Source organism: Salvia hispanica, chromosome 6 (assembly GCF_023119035.1).
Source record: "Salvia hispanica cultivar TCC Black 2014 chromosome 6, UniMelb_Shisp_WGS_1.0, whole genome shotgun sequence".
NCBI lineage: Eukaryota > Viridiplantae > Streptophyta > Magnoliopsida > Lamiales > Lamiaceae > Salvia > Salvia hispanica.
Window position 1 is genome coordinate 47,512,093 of NC_062970.1, and position 15,262 is coordinate 47,527,354.

The 15,262-nt window shown below is 37.0% G+C and overlaps 1 pseudogene; it reads left to right on the top strand.

The window, feature by feature from the left end:
* Window positions 1-9,764: 9,764 nt before the first annotated feature.
* Window positions 9,765-11,881, top strand: LOC125197458 (annotated as a pseudogene).
* Window positions 11,882-15,262: the final 3,381 nt, after the last annotated feature.

Consider the following 15,262-nt stretch of genomic DNA (forward strand, 5'->3'; position numbering starts at 1 on the left):
AATATTAAGCAATTTCAATAACAATGAATTATTAGATCATCGGAGTATATGCAAAACTACTTTGAAATGTCGAACCAAAATAAATTTTAGAAAGAATGAAGTAAAATGCTCTTAGTAAAACACTCTTAAAATAAATTAAAATCAGCTTAAAATGAACTAAACAAACTAAAATCAGCTTAAAATGAATTAAAAAATTAGTTCGACATTGATTATAAGATTATTAAATAGAGGGAATATCTTTTTTAGTACATCAACTATCTTAAATGAGCTAATTTGATCCGTAACATTTCATAATATCTTTTGAGGTTCATCAACTCTAAGTTAATATCAATTCAACTACTTTTTGGCTATTTCCAATATTTTCATGACCAAAGTACCCTTAAGGCCATGAAGGACAATTCAATCTATTTATCCTCTCATTTTCTTTAAAGTATATTTGTTTCTTTATTCATCCACTTTCTTCTTTCTTCTAATTTATTTGAGATTGAGTGTAATAGTTTCTTATACTATTATTATTAATATACCATATCTTATTTGAATATTATGATATTACTTTATAGTGCTAGTTAATACTTTTATATAGTTACATTCTCAATTAGTTAGATAAAATTAAGATAAATATTTTATTTTAATGAATCTAGTAATTTTATTAAACTGAATTTTTAAGTTAATCATAATATATAATACCCCCTTCGTCCAATAAAAGATGTCACACTTTCCTTCTTAGTTTGTCCCACAAAAGATGTCGAATCTCCATTTTTGAAAAAAGTTCGCTCTCACATTAATATAAAAAATATATTTTTCTCTCCATTTAACACACAAAACAAAACCTCCTAAAATCCCGTGTCATTACACAAGTGTGACATAAATCCCGTGTCATTACAATTATAAATATTTAGGAAACGTATCTTTCAATATAAATAATCAATTGAAAATTCGGATAATTATTCTAAAAAAACTTCGATTTTAATCTTCAATCATCACGGTTAATCTTTTTATTATTCTCTACAACTTATTGAGATTATTGGATAACAAGATGATATTATATTTATAGATTATGCTAAGTTAAATAGTGGAATATTAAAAAGTTCATTAAGTTTAATTAAATTTAAATTATTATCCAAGATAAATGTAAAAAAAGTCCCTAAAATAAAAGATTGTATAAGGACCTAATGAATGTTATGATAAAAGTATAAGGACTTACTAAAACGAAAAATTGTACGAGGACCTGATAAAAATATTGTGAATAATATAAGGACCTATTAAAACAAAAAAATTGTATAAGGACCTAATGAACATTTTGACTAAAGTATAAGGACCTAAGTATGTATTTTGCCTATTATTTACTTTAAGGAGAAAAAATATTGAATTATACAAATCATAATATTAATGAAAAATGATACAGATATGTCCATGTCATCTAATATTTCCTAATTCTCCATAAATCATGAATATATTTTTAAATCATATCTTTTCCATATATTAGGAAGAAGGAAAGAAAATCATACCATAAAAATCTAACTTCCCCATTAGAGGTGTCAACTATGGATTGCAAAATCTAATAAGTACTACTCCTCCAAATACTTCTTTCAAACCATAAATATAATTCTCCTTTCGTCCCCGATTAAGAATTACTTTTTTCCATTTCGGTCCCGACTAAAAGTAACACTTCCTACTTACTATATTTGTACATCAAAAATGCCCTTATTTTTGGCTGAATTTACATAAAATGCCATTATTTACAATTAAAAAAAATGAAATTGATGCCTAGAATGGCATCAGTCAACTCTCGATTCTCTCTCTCATTCACTATCTCACTATCGATTCCTCCGCCTCCCCCCTCGGCCCTCAGCCTTATCCACTCCGCCTCCCTCCGAATTGACGGACACTGTCGTCCCTGAAACACCGCCAGATTGGGTAGACAACGAAGAAATACCTCGTCGATTCATGGTTCACGGTGTTCCACCATTCATTGGCGACGACGGGGCTGGAGGTCCGACACCCCCCGACTGGTTCTTTGACGGATCTGAAACTGAAGCTCCGTCCAAAGGTTTCAACGGATCTAAAACTGAAGCTCCGTCCAAGGCTCTCGACGGATCTAGAAATGAAGCTCCATCTAAGGGTATCGATGGATCAGAGCATGAAGATTCGTCCGAGGGCTTCTATGGTTCTGAACTCTACCGTCGTCCCCATTACTCGACGGATCTGAAACTTTACCTCCGGATGTGGTGTTTGACGAATCTGAAACTCAGCCTTTGTCGCCGCGGTTTGACTGGTCGGAGTCACATCCTGTTAATTGGTGGGGAAGTGAACCACCTTCCATTGGTTTGGATGACATCGATACATGAAGGGAACCACTGGCTATGGTATTGCATTTGAGGCTGCAAAGAAGGATCAGGAGAGGGCATTGATTGGTTTCTGTGATTCTGATTATGCAGTAAGTGTGGATACAAGGAAATCTCAATCTGGCTATGTTTTCTGTCTTTATGGAAGTATAGTGAGTTGGAAGTCTAATTTGCAGCCTGCGGTAGCTTTATCCACCACTGAGGCTGAATACATTCCCTTGGCAGAAGCAGTTAAAGAAAGCTTTTGACTCAAGGGGATTCTAGCTGATTTTGGGATAGAACAAAAGCCTGTGGAGATTAGGTGTGATAGCAGTGCCATCTGTTTATCCAAGCACCAAACCTTTCATGAGAGAAGTAAATATGTGAATGTAAGATTACATTTCATCAGAGATGAAGTAAACAAGGGCACGGTTGAGGTTACTAAAGTTTCTACTGAGGAGAGGAGAATGCAGCATATATGCTCACAAAATCAATACCCAGCTCCAAGCTGAAGCATTGCTTGGAGTTGATCAATCTTGTTGAGTGTTGAAGCAGTGGGGATTGAGGGAGTTGATCAAGAATTTTGTTCATAAGCTCCAAGGTGGAGATTTGTAGATGGGTGGAACTTATGATTAGTGAAAGTTCGGAGGGCTAATTTGCAAATAAGAGAAGAGTTTGAAAAGCGGTTAAAATGGTTGAAGGGCGGCCAGCTTCACCGAGTGTATATATGAGATGATAACTGCCTACTTCCTTCTCATTAGTTCTTCAACACAAGCTACAGAGAGAGAGCACTTTCCAAGTGAGGCATCATCAAGATTAAGAGAGGATTATCAGCTTTGAGTGTTGTGATCAGATTCTTGGTTGAGTGTTTGAGTGTTCTTGTAGTTTGGAGTGTGTTGTAATCTTTTGACACTTGAATAAGATTGTGATCAGCTTCCTCCGTGGACGTAGGTGGTAACACCGAACCACGTAACTTCTTGCGTCGTTCATTTTTTCTGCAACGCCATACTCATCTTCTCCGCGCGATCCACCAACATGCATTGTGGAAAACACTCTTGTTTCCATGTATTGCATGTGCGTGTATCTACATACCGAAATTACCGGGTATGTTTCTTGCTTATGGCCATATAAAGCGGTGTATATAGATTTCCAAGTTCGTTAACATGCTGTGTTTATGTATCCGCTTGCATATAAAAGGAAGCAAATTGAACAGACTAAGTTGCCCAATCTGGACAATGATCTTTTGCTCATCATGGGGTGAAGTTTGTAGCAGTATTTATTGCCTTTGTATCACTTGTTTTGGAACCATTGCCCAACCTCTTAACTCTCTAGTTTAGGAAATCGGAGCTAGTTAAAGAGCATATTAGTGCATTTATTTCTCTAAGCAATTTTAGCATATTCTTTGGTTGTTTGCGATCTTGAGTGTTTGATCTGAAAATCTTTGTCTTTAACTTACTACTTTCGGTTCATTGATCTTGGTGATTTTGTTTGTTATTTTAAGTGTGTGAAAGGTTCGAGGCCTTTGGGGAAGAAAAGAAGTTAAAATTGCTAGTTGTTCAAACTTAGTAGTTTCTTGCCACTATTCTGTTTTTGACCATGTCGTCCAGCCTATTGTTCAGTTTACTTAATTGATTGTTCATTTTATGTTTAGTCTTCATATACTGTATTTTGTATTTAAATTTCTCATCCATAATTACGAGCCTAACGACATCACCAAATATTTTAAGTGCAGCAATATAACTATTGCTCGTGGGTTTAACACCTTAACTTGTAAATTCATTTATAAGGACACTTGCATGACATCCCTTCTGTTCCTATTGTTCAGAGAGGAAGCACCCTGCCAACTAAGCTACACTTCGTCATCGGAAATAAATATTCCTTCTTTTCCCATACACATAACTACATTGAATCAACATACATGCTTCACATGTAGCGGAACAGTAAGGGTGTTCGATTTCCATTGAAGTAAGACCAAAATTTTGACCAAATATACTGTTGAATCAATTTTTTTTTGCCAAACATGGTTGGGTCAGAATTTCAACCCATACCAGGAAATCAAAAAATATTAGTCAGTAGAGATGTGGTTTTCATAGAAGAGAAAATGTAACAGCCCGCCCTCCTAGGGTACAATAAATGCGGCGAACTGCTACCCAACCGACTCCAAAGAAATAAATATAGGCTAGGGTTGCATTTAGAGAGAAACATCAGAGTAAATAATAGTAAAGACTTGACCTAGAGATTTAAAGAGAGAAAATGAAGAAGATGTCATAAATGGTTCAAAGGTCTTAAATGTACGACATAATATCCAAAGTGGAATCACCAAACAAGTACTAAGGCCTCAAAACGAAAGAAAAGAGTGCCATTCAACCGAAACAATATCAGAGTATCAAAACTTAGCGGAAAACGACCAAGAGAAAAAGCATAACTATGTATGGTGACACAACTACACCTAGAGTTCAACATATCCATATTCATTAAGTAAGCTGCTCAAAACCCGCCACCGCTCGTCATCATTCAACCTGCACATAAGGAAAACACATGCAGGGCTGAGTATTTTGAAATACTCAGTGGGCTCATTGCCAAAACATTTTATTAAGTTATGCCACCCTTACCAAGTGAACTCGAGTTTTAAGCAGTTGTAAAAGAAATAGCACGAGTATCACAAAATATATTTTCATAGACTGGCCAGTCAAATATCTCCCATTTTCTCATCACAATTCCACAATCACAATCATATCCATGTGCGACGAAAGTGTGGCCACACTTTTCGCCCACGTGACCGGCCGACTAGTAAGGACGGCTCACGATCCCCTCGTGTACACAGCCTGGGAGGGTTTGTGGCCCATACTCAGACCCGAATTCGTATAACATATCCAACAATCGCAATCAAACAAACATAGGCATGGCATAACAGTTAAACCACCCTTATATCGCCATACAATACTTTATAAAACAAAAAGAGAGTTTTTAGAGTAAATCCCACCTCGACTGCTTAGATTTCAAGTAGTTTCGCTTTTCCGTTATCTGGCTTCACAACCGAGGGTTCACCTTTAAATTCACATAGGCACATATTCACAAATTAGGTTCAATTATAGTTCTCAACGTATGCATGTCTCGTTACTTCCCTCTTTCCCAACGTTTCACCTAAATCTTCATAACTTAGAGATTTCGAGTTACACTCATCAAGAATTACAAATTTCAAGTCGTTTATCATACATATATTTCTTAGCGTCTCAACCCTAGATCTATCATCGTATGTCATGCAAAAGTATTTAGCCATCAAGCACATACTACACAACACACACTTCAACACACACACACCACACGCACAACACACACACACACGACGCACACACACCTCACACTCTCGGCACACACACACACACACACATGTTCTCATATCCCTTCTTATCCCTTTTCTCTCAATTAATATGCATGAAGGTTCAAGAACACCGATTAAATCGGTTGGAAGAAAAAGAAAAGAAGAGGTAGAAGAAGAACAACATAACTCTCAAACGAAAATACCTTTTTAGAGAAAATCAATCGGTAGAAATAAAGTAGAGGCTTGGTTCTTCAATATCCACGGATTAAACTTCGATTTCTTCTCAAAAGATGAAGGATTTATGGAGTAAAGTGGAAGAAAATTGAGAGAGCATATGGGGGAGGGATTTTCGAAAATTATGGGGGCTAGGGTTGGGGTTGGTTCTTATTTATAGAGTCCAAAGAGATCTTTAGGTAATAAGAATAGAATATTTGGTAAGATCTTTTGCCTTATAAATAAATAGAATAAAATAATAGGGTGAAGTAGAGAAGGAAAATTAACAAAAATAGGAGATGGCAATATCTCCCTATTTTCGAAAATAAGGCTTTCCATAAAGTCAAGATTTTGTTTTGGTATTTTTCCATATAGAATAAGATATTATGGAGCAAAATAAAAATAAGGAAAATCCTCCATGGAATAAGGTAGGGGCCGATTTCTATGCCTTGTAAATAAGGCATGGATTTTTGAATATTAATTGGAATAAAGTTAGGTAAGATCTCTTGAAGTATGAAAAGATTTGGTAGAATAAATATATTCTAGGTATGGAAGGAAATCAAGTAAGGGATCAAATAAAATAAAATAAATTCCTTCCTTCCCAACTATAGTGATTTTCGAAAATCACTATGAACAAAGGGGGGCTCAATTTTTGTGTTCTAAATAAGGAAATAATTGGCTCTTAGAACTTAATTTAAATAAATACCCCAAGGATTAAATTAAATCCGGAAAAATAGAAATCCTCTACAAAAAGGGGCTAGGGTTCGAAATTCACAAGAATTAGGGTGACAAGCATTTATGGAAATTTCCTCTAATATTCTCACTCACCCTTAAACAATTATCTGCCACATAAACAACAAATAAAACATATGCCACATCATCAAATCAATAAGTTTGACTTTTCAAACTTTCAACATAGACTTTTCTCACGCAATTAAAGCATTTCGATTCCACGTCATCAACAATTAAATTCTAGGGTTCCAAGGTTAGGGTTTAAAATTTCCGGGGCGTTACAGAAAATGCCTTCTCTGGAGCAGAAATCTGACAGTGAACGTAGTTCTGGAGCAGATGCAATTGATGCTCACTTTGAGGTGGAGGCACGTCAGTTTAATACTCCGTAAAGATCAAAGTGAGATCATGGATCTCACAGGGGATTCTCAGAGTGAAGATGCTGAGTTACAGTCACCACCATAACCAGACCAGTTGGCAGATGCTCTCAGAGACAATTAGAACAAATATAGAGATAGTGAAATGCTGTTTTATGCTTTGCACGTAGCTGAGCTGATAGAGTTTGTGGTCCAGAATCGGTTGATAGACTATGCAGAAGCAGTTGGTGGTCCAGAATCTAAGCAAAAAGTGAAGTAGAGAAGAAGGAGATGGAGTTTATCCGTTACTCTAACATAGTTGGTAGTATGATGTACATGATGATATGTACAAGGCCAGATATAGCTCATGCTATAAGCACTACAAGCAGGTACATGGCTGACTTTGGAAAATAGCACTGGAGAGCACTCTAAAATGGACTATGAGGTATCTTAATGGACTATGAGTCAGATTATGCAGCTAATCTGAACACAAGAAGATCCCAAAATGGATATATGTTTACTTTGTTTGCAAATGTAATGGCTTTATCAACTACCAAGGTGGTGTTTGTAATTGTGGACACTATTGGTGAATAAAATAAAGTTATTTGTATCAATCTCAAAAGATTAAGTTCCATTTATTGTACTCCTATAGTCTATATGTGAAGATTAGATTTTTACTGTAATCGCTTTGGAGATATCTCAAGAATTTGGTCACTCTAAATCTAATGATCAAGGGCAATATTAAGAGCAATAATCTAATAGTTGTTTGATCAAATGTCTGTCAAGGATATGCACAAAATGGATCAATGGATAAGGCAAAGAGAGTTTTTAATCAAATGCGAGTGAAAAGCATTATCTCGTGGACCACAATGATATATGGGTATGCGCAGAATGGGCTAATGGACGAGGCCATGAGAGTTTTTGATCAAATTCCACGTAGAGATAGTATCTCGTGGACGACAATCATTGCCGTTTTTTGTCAAAATGGAGATAATTAGAAGGCGTTGCTTAAGGCGATGAGGGATTGGGAAAGGTTAAGTGCATGTACATTTGCTAGTGTTATCAGTGCGCGTGCGGATATTGTTGCTTTCGAGCTTGGTGAGCAAATGCAGGATTGGAAAATGCTTTAGTTTTGATGAATTGCAAAGGCATGGCTTTGGTGACTCAATGAAACTAATAAAGTGTTACAATGGTAGTAAATTTTAATTGCATGGTTTCTAAAGACAAATTTAGTGTGATTGTCTACTTATGTTTTGATTGCCAAATGCCAATTCATTTATGGTTCTTTATATGGATACAGATAAAAAAAGAGTCTTATTTTGCCATTTTGGAATTTTCACAAAAAACAGTCACATTTTTATAAATGAAAAATTTCTCATAAAACCTGTGTCACTTACAAATGGGACTATCTTTTGTCGAATTCTGGATTTCTTCCCACATTCTTCAAACTTGGTCATAAATATAATGAACTTTGATCGAGTTTGTGATTTCCCATGATCGACGAGAAATAGTGGCTTTGCGGACTAATCATATGGGAAAAGTAACGATAATCTTTCACATAGCTCTAGAGTAGACTATGTCCAAATGAAATTAGGGTTCACATCTAGTTCTTACGAGGAAATTTAGGATTAGGTGTTCACATATGAATATGGTTGGTCACTTTGGATCATGATAAAATGCATATAGTACTTTCAGTCCAAAACTAAGACCAATCATACATTTTTTAACTATACTTTTTAACTGACCCAATTGTATATATGGGCCGAAATGAAGACAATGATTCACCCAAAATTGTATATATGGGCTTCAAATTTGGTCCAGTTCTATATAGGGTATGTTCGTCCCATGCACCTTATCAAAAAAAGGGCCCAAACACCATTATTCATATTTTAGAACACTTTCTTCTTATTTTATTATTTTTTTCTCCCTTTTTAGAATTAAAGATTTCAATTGTTGTGTTGTTTCCTCCATTCAACCATTACTGCTGCGTCATAAACGTGTGTCATGTTATTTACTAATATGCCGTGATTGTAATTATTTAGTTAGTTCAAATGTCACATTCCAAAATATTAATTAAACATAGGCAAGAAAGCCGTATCGATTCGAATCTTCATACAAACAAGTAATGTCAAATCAGAAATTGATATATACATCAAACAAAATGTGACCAATAATAATTCCTTGGATAAATATGTTCAGCATATAAATTCATTGATAATTGATAATTATCTAAGAAGGCTTAAGCCCCTATGAAATTAATTTTTTTATTATTAAATATCATCAAATTTTCATTATTTTATGTGAATTATTGAGCAAGAGCCCTTGTTATCACAACAAAACATATAATAATTAATGTCTTAAAAATTTTTAATTTGAATTTTAGGACAACACAAATCAAAATACTAAATTTATGCATCCGCCCCTGGTTGGTGAGACGTTTTCATTCCAACCTGATTCTGATCATCACAATCACAGGGTTCACGTCAGTATTTTTTTTTCCCCATATATCTCATAAATTACATTATTATAAACTTTAAAAATCATGTAAAGATCAAAACTTATTTGATTTTTTCCCTCTAACTTCAAAGATAGGAACAAAACTAATAAATTAGAGTTTGATCATTAAGTTATTTATACAATAGATGATTTGATCACAATTTATGAGATACTACCCCTAACATGAATTACACGACATCGGTGCTCACATAAGTTTACAGAATTATAATATATTAACTAAAAAATTTTAACATACACATCAAATCCATATAAAAATTTATGACTGTTTTACTATATGAACCAACCTCACATAACTAGAAAAATCACTACTTTCACCGAAATCCTCACTTCTTCAATGGAAAACATAAAGCATTGCTTTGTAAATGTTAGAGGCCTCAATCTTCACTATGCAGAAATTGGAACCGGTTTCAATCTCATCACTCTTTAATTCATTTTCAACAATATATATGTCATTGTGATGAATTTAGTACAATCCAAATTTATCTAATTTTTCGAAAAATGTCTATTAATTAGGTCCAATAGTAGTATTCCTACATGGTTTTCCGGAGATTTGGTATTCATGGAGGCATCAGATGACTGCCCTTGCCCGGGCCGGATTCCGGGCGATAGCGCCGGATTTTCGAGGCTATGGCCTGTCTCAACCAGCGCCGGAACCGGAGAAAACAACTTTTAAGGATATGGTTGATGACCTGGTGGTGATGCTGGACCTACTTGAGATCAATAAGGTAAATAATTGATTAGAAATCGAATCGAATAAAAATATCATGCTAATTAAGATTACACTGTGTGGCTCATGATTATCCATCTTACCCCGACCATTATGACTAATTTAAACCAACATAAAGCCTATATAAATGTGGGGTAAAGGTCAATTTTAGTCCTACACAGATAACCAAAAATACGAATTTGGTTCATGACATTCTTTTTTTGAAAAACAGGTCCATAACAAATAAAAATATTATCGAACTGTTTTTCTAAAAGTGAATATTCTGGACCAAATTTATATTTTGGCCATATGTTTAAGACTATAATTGACCTTTACTCTATTAATTTATCTCAATATTATCTTGTCTAACCGGATATTTCAGGTTGTACTTGTAGGGAAAGACTTTGGAGCAAAGGTAGTTTACCATTTTACCCTCGTCCACCCTAAAAGAGTGGTTGCAGTTGCTACGCTAGGCGTCCCCTTCGTCGTCCCACCCGACCCTCACGTGTTTCGAGCTTCTCACCCGAAAGGATTCTACGTCATGAGATTCCGGGCAAAGTCCACAACCCTTCACTTAAACCTCTATTCAAGGATTTGAAGTGAATCAAATGAATTTGATGAAAAACTTAATGTGAAAATGAGCAGGAAGTAGGGAGAGCTGAGAAAGATTTTGCGCGATTCGACGTGAAGACGGTGATCAAGAAGATCTACATAATGTTCACAGCAAGTGAGCTCCAGGTGGCCTTGGAGGATCAAGAAATCATGGATTTGGTGGATGCATCGGCCCCGTTGCCCGCCTGGTTTACCGAGGAAGATCTTCAGGTGTACGCGGATTTATACGAGAAATCGGGTTTCGAGACGGCACTCCAGATTCCATATAGGTAGGTTCAAAAGAAAATGATTGGATGTTTTATTTGTTGGAAAATGTAACAAACAAATATCTCAAATCACGTAAATAGAGAACTAAAATCATTATTTAAAGTAAAAAGTGTTGATTTAGTAGTACCACTTCCGTCCGCAATTAATAGTTTTTTTTTTACATTTTTGATCGTCCACAAAAATTAGTACTACCATTCTATTTTTAGTGGTATGGTCCACCAGTTTTCCTTATTCTCTCATGTTTATCCATTTTCAACTAATCATACTCCAATATTACTTTTCTTTCTTGTATTTTACTAATTTAACATTAAATTCGTGTCGCCAGCAACAAATAGTATTAGTAGTGGATGGTAACTAAAATGTCCAACCCCTCCAAGCTTCACCATGGGTTTGAGGGGCGGTGATGGAAAACGAAACGAACATATCAGTTACGTCTCGTGGCGTTTGTGCAGGAAATGGCTCGAAGGGTACGGAGTTGATGAGCTGAAATTGAAGCCCCGGGGCTGTTGATTATGGGAGAAAAGGATTATGCCTTGAAATTCGCAGGATTTGATGATTACATCACAAGTGGAATGGTGAAGAAAAATGTTCCAGATTTGGAGATTGTTTTCATTCCTCAAGGAAACCATTTTGTTCAAGAACAGCTGCCTAATGAAGTTAACAGCATCCTTATAAAATTCCTCAACAAGCATGCATCAACCTAGTAAAAGAATTTGCTTACAATCGTAGTAGGATGTAATAATTTGATGTTTTCGTTTCAGTTATGCCTTTTTCTCGTGAAAGTGTGTTTGGTATCGTCATGGAATTGGAATTGTATTGTAATTGCAATTTTATACTCCCTCCGTCCCACAAGAATATGCACCCTTTCCGTTATAATCCGTCCCACAAGAATATGCACTTTCCACTTTTGGAAACCCTTTTCACTCTAATGTGGTGGGGCTTATTCTCCACTAACAATACTTTAATTAATTTTTCTCTCTACCTCTCTCTTACTTTTCCAATTTTGCATTAACTCGTGCCGAACTCAAAGTGCATATTCTTTGGGAACGGAGGGAATTGTTGAATGAAGATTGTTGACTCAGTAATTCACAGCTCAAGACTTATCTAGACTTAGTGGTCCTATATTCGGTTGTGCCGTTGCTTTTTTCATGTGTAGAGTGCCTATAAATAGCACATCATATAAAAGGAATAAGAGAAGTCTTTTTGAGTCATTCTTCAAATACACAAAGGCTACGTATATTTCTGTCTTCTTGCTGTTCTCTGCTCTCTATTTCCAATATTATAATTCATGATGCAATTAGAGTCGATGAAGCCGCAAAAGTCACAGTCTCGGAGTAACTTTAAATTGAATATCGATTGATGATAAGTGGCAATAACTTTTTTGCCATTAAAAATTTAATGACCAAAATTACCATAGAGGGTGACCATTGACAAGTTACCATTTTGCCCTCTTCCACACTAAAGAGTGGCCTTAGATGATTAACAAATAATGGATTTGATTGACGAATCTGCTCCGTTGCCCGCCTGAGTTCCCGAGGAATATCTCCAAGTATACAGAGAATTATACAAGAAATCTGGTTTTGAGTCTGGAGTACACTCCAGGTTTCGATGCAGGTAAAACAATGGCACGGTCCCGATTTTCTCTACCGCGTTTATTCATTTCACGTCTCGTGTTTCACTTTTGCGTCTCCAAGCATGGCTGAAGATGTTAGAAAAGGGAAGATTGTGATTGGAATCAATTACTCCAATTAGGTGATTGACAAAATATTTTGTAATTAAATTATTATATTTGGTGCCCAAGAATAATTGAAGCTCAAGAATACTTGGAGCACAAGTTCTACCATGTTTGTAATCCCTATTTAAAGGGTTCTTTATACAATGAAATCATCATCCTATTCAAAACAATCGTTCTCTTTTCTTCTTCCCTTTCAATTATGTTTTCTGCACCATTTGACATGGTATTAGAGCAGGGCTCAGAAAAGTTTCATCATCGTCCCTAAACCTTTCCCGACCTTTTAAACCAAAACCTGTAGAAAACCATTCAACATGTCAGAAAACAACGAAAAAAACAGTCCATCCCAATCGGATGAAATTGCTCGGCAAATCGCTGCGATCATGAGCCGAAGCCTTTCCCTGATGATACCACCCAAACCAGAAACCACAGAAAACCCACAAGAAAAACCAGTTGTGTACAAAATTGATACACAACCTCTCCACGTTGGAGGCAGCAAGTTAAACGAAGACAATTGCTCCGAATGGGCCGTGCTAATGAAGATGGCTATAAGCGGCAGGGGAATGGTATCTCACGTAACCGGAGTGCTGCCTCCCCCGCCACGAACAGATCCAGCCTTCTCGCAATGGCAACAAGCCGACCATTGCGTGTTTACATGGCTGACACAAAATATCGAGCCACGGCTGGTCAACCGGGTATTGAAGCAACTGAATGCCAAGCACATATGGGATGCATTGGCGGTCACTTACGGAAGTGGTGGAGACAAACTCCAGATTTACGACCTGCACATCAAAGCCGTGCAAAGCCAGTATGGTGAAACAAGGAAGTCAATCGTTTGAAGAGGTATGGAGCACCCTATAAGATCTGTGGATGTCAATAGACCAAAAGCGGACAAATCCTATGAAATACCCTGAGGATATGGAAATACACGACAATTGGATCCAAGAACAGAGATTGTATACTTTTCTGACTGCCATTGATGGCAAATACGAATCAACAAAGAGGGAGATAGTTAAAATGGAGTCACTCCCCTTGGTGGATCTTGCGTATAACTTGATCAAACAAGAAGAAACAAGATCCCAGGTTCTGCAGTCAGGAGCCGCAACCACGGCGGATGGCATCGGGGTTGGACTCATCGCCCGAGGAGGGTCGAACCTATCCGGTGGCGGTTCGAGGGGCGGCGGAAATCGAGGTGGAGGTGGCTGGAACCGGCGAAGCAACGACGAGGACAAATCGAAGCTGGTTTGTTCCTATTGCAAGAAGAAAAAACACACAAAAGATCAGTGCTTTGAATTGATTGCATATCCCGATTGGTAGGAGGAGAAACATGCCAAGAATTCAATCGCCCCACCGCCTGCACGCACACCCTGGAACCGCGGCGGTCACGCGGCAGCAGTCGTCGGAGGAGATGGAGGTGGCTATCCTCACGCCGCCACCGAGGGCAACAAGGAAGTCACTCATACTCGGAGCGGCGATTGGGGAGCTGCACCGATAGGCGCCGCACAACCGGCGACACACACCGGCGCCGCTAATTTTGCCGGAGAGACGGTGATTCGAGACTGGAGCGAGGCAAAATTTGGAGGAGTTGGGGAAGGAGCGGCGGCGGGTGAAGGTAAGGTAGGGTTTGAGGGTTATTTTATTAAAAAGCCCCAAACCCTACGAAAATTCCAAACTTTATCCCAAACTTTTGATAATTTACCTTATGCACCCCATGAAGGGGTTGGCAGCGGAAGCGCATGCATGAATCAATTACATAATAATCAGATCTATTCAGCGGATTATTTAGACAAAATCTATTCGCGTAATTATCTCACGTATCATGCTCATAACTCAAATAATCACATGCTTTAAATTAAATGAAATCTAAAACATGTTGTTCTAGGGTTTTAGCCATTATACCTTGATGATTCTCCAAAGAATCGAAGATAGCTAGCGCCTTCTCCACTTGAAGATCTTCAAGAGTACAAAACCACGGATCTTTCCGGCTGGTTCCCGGACTGTGAACGATATCAGGGTGGGTTGATCTCACCAGCGCACTAGGACTTAAATAGAGAAGCAGAATACCTTTCCCACGGAGGAGAAAAATTCGACCTCTACTAGGAATAGAGAGGGCCGAAAATTTTAGAGAAAAAATTAAGTCTATTTTTTCTGTCTCCTTTATTCTCCTATTTATAATAAGTCACATATTGGGCCCAGTCAGGGATCTATGGAAGGCTTTGGATATGGGCTCCCTCAATTAGCTTTTTACTAATTTAATTAAACCCAATTTAATATAAGCTTAAGATTGGAATATTACGAGCAGCCACTACAGAAGTAATATTTGCACTCCCCATCCAAATCCGAAATTACAAGTACTTCGGGTTTCCAATACTTTATATTTATTTCCCGCGCTTAAGATAGAAACATCCATTAATTAATTATTGTCTGCTATGGACTTAATTAATTAATATCTTATTTATTCAAGAGAGGACTCGGCAAGAAAAT